This window comes from Suricata suricatta, chromosome X (assembly GCF_006229205.1).
Source record: "Suricata suricatta isolate VVHF042 chromosome X, meerkat_22Aug2017_6uvM2_HiC, whole genome shotgun sequence".
Taxonomy (NCBI): domain Eukaryota; kingdom Metazoa; phylum Chordata; class Mammalia; order Carnivora; family Herpestidae; genus Suricata; species Suricata suricatta.
In genome coordinates, this window is record NC_043717.1 from 61,365,693 (window position 1) to 61,368,151 (window position 2,459).

Here is a 2,459-nt window from a genome sequence, read left to right on the forward strand (position 1 = left end):
GTGCAAACATATGGTTTCTGTCCTTCTCTGCCTGGCTTACTTCACTCAGCATGACACCCTCAAGGTCCATCCACTTTCCTACAAAGGGCCATATGTCATTCCCTCTCATTGCCATGTAGTACTCCATCGTGAATATATACCACATCTTCTTGATCCATTCGTCAGGTGATGGACATTTAGGCTCCTTCCATGTTTTGGCACGAAAAAAAGAGAGACCTAATGGAGAACCAGGGGGAGCAGAGGAGGGAGAGAGAGTTGGGGAGAGAGAGGGATGCAAAACTTGAGAGACTATTGAATGCTGAGAATGAACTGAGGGTTGAAGGGGAAGGGGGAGGGGGAAAAGAGGTGGTGGTGATGGTGGAGGGCACTTAAGGGGAAGAGCACTGGGTGTTGTATGGAAAACAATTTGACAATAAAACATTATGGAAAAAATAAAAAAATAAAAAATATATAAAAAATAAAAAAATAAAATGGAAAAAAGCCAAAAAAAAAGAAAAATATTGTTCCATGTTGAAATTGTCCAATATGAAAACAATAAAAATAAGTCATAAAAGACAGATTGGACAGACTGTGTCCAAGAAAAGACACAATCAGAAACATTTTCAAAAACAAAGGAAAACTTTTCAGGTATAGATTTTTTCCTTCTGTAGTTGATGATAGCCCATCAGGGAAAAAAGAAAAATCTATCGAGGTTGGTCAATTCAGTATTCGAAGTGAGTAGATATAATTCTTGTGTAGTTTACATGGATTTAATCATTCATACCCAATATTAATGTTCTCTTAACAGAAAATCATAAAAATATGTGAATTCAAGCAAAAGTTTAAATTCTTCCTTGTGTCTTATGTTTAATTGTGGTTCATTTTCTGAGTTCTTTGTTATATCTTATATTATTTTGCAACCAAACATGTATAGCATTTTCAAGGACACATACTTTTTATTCGTTAGGAGACAGAGAACTTGGGACTGTCAAAGAGATGGAGATAATCCTTCTTCCTACTACCAGAGAATTTAATAAATACAGAAGAAGGCATCCATTATCAAAGTATGTAACAGAGGAGGAAAGATTTCTTCAATGCCATACAGATAGTTGGTAGCAAAACCAGTGCTAAGAACTGCGACATATAGACCCATAACTAAAATTTTCTTTCATAATACATTGCCTGTGTGTCCTCATATTTGTGAGATACGTGACATCTATCAAGGTGGTTAACTTCCAGGCCTATAACAAAAAGTTCAGAAAATTCTCCCAAGGATGAGCAGATAGAAAAGTATGAATGAGTTTCTTTGTGGACAAATAATCACAAACCTCATTTGTGATTTTATTTGAGTCCTTTCTCTTTTTTTCTTGATCAACAAGGCTAGAGATTTATCAATTTTATTACATTTTTTTCAAAGAACCAGCTCCTGGTTTCATTGATATGTTCTATTTGGTTTCTTGTTTGTTTAGTTTCTGTATCATTCATTTTTGCTCTAATCATTAATATTTCCTTCCTTCTGCTGGCTTTAAGCCTACTTGTTGTTCTTATTTTACCTTGTTTGGGTATAAGGTTAGGTTGTTTATTTGAGATTTTTCTTGCTTCTTGAGGTAGCCCTGTATTGTATAAACTTCCCTCTTGAATCACTTTTGCTGCATCCCAAAGGTTTTGGACTGTTGTGTTTTCATTTGCATTTGTTTCCATGTATTTTTTAATTTCTTCTTTGATTTTCTGGTTGACCTGTTCATTGTTTAGTAACATGTTATTTAATATTCATGTATTTGTGGTCTTTCCAGAATTTGTCTTGTGTTTGAATTTTAGTTTCATAACATTGTGGTAAGAAAAGATTCATTTTATGACTTAAATCTTGAATTTGTTTAGGTTTGTTTTATGGTTTAATATGATCTATTCTAAAGAACGTTCTGTGCTCTGTGTGCACTTTAAAAGAATATTCATTCTTCTGTTTCTGTAAGGAATGGTCAGAATATATCTGTTAAATCCATCTTGTTCAGTGTGTCATTCAAACCCATTGTTTCCTTTTCTTATTTTCTGTTTAGATGATCTGTCCATTTATGTAAGTGGTGTATTAAAGTCCCCTAGTATTATTATATTATTATGTTAGTTCCTTTATGATTGTTACTAATTTTTTTATGTAGTTGGGTGCTCCTATGTTGGATGCATAAATATTTACAATTGTATCTATTGATTGGATTGTCTTCTTATTATTATATGGTGTCCTCCTTTATCTTTTGTCACAGTCTTGGTTTTAAAGTTTATTTTGTCTTGCTGATGCATAGGAGCACATGTACCCCAATGTTCATAGCAGCAATGTCAACAATAGCCAAAACATGGAAGGAGCCTAAATGTCCATCACCTGACGAATGGATCAAGAAGATGTGGTATATATTCACGATGGAGTACTACATGGCAATGAGAGGGAATGACATATGGCCCTTTGTAGGAAAGTGGATGGACCTTGAGGG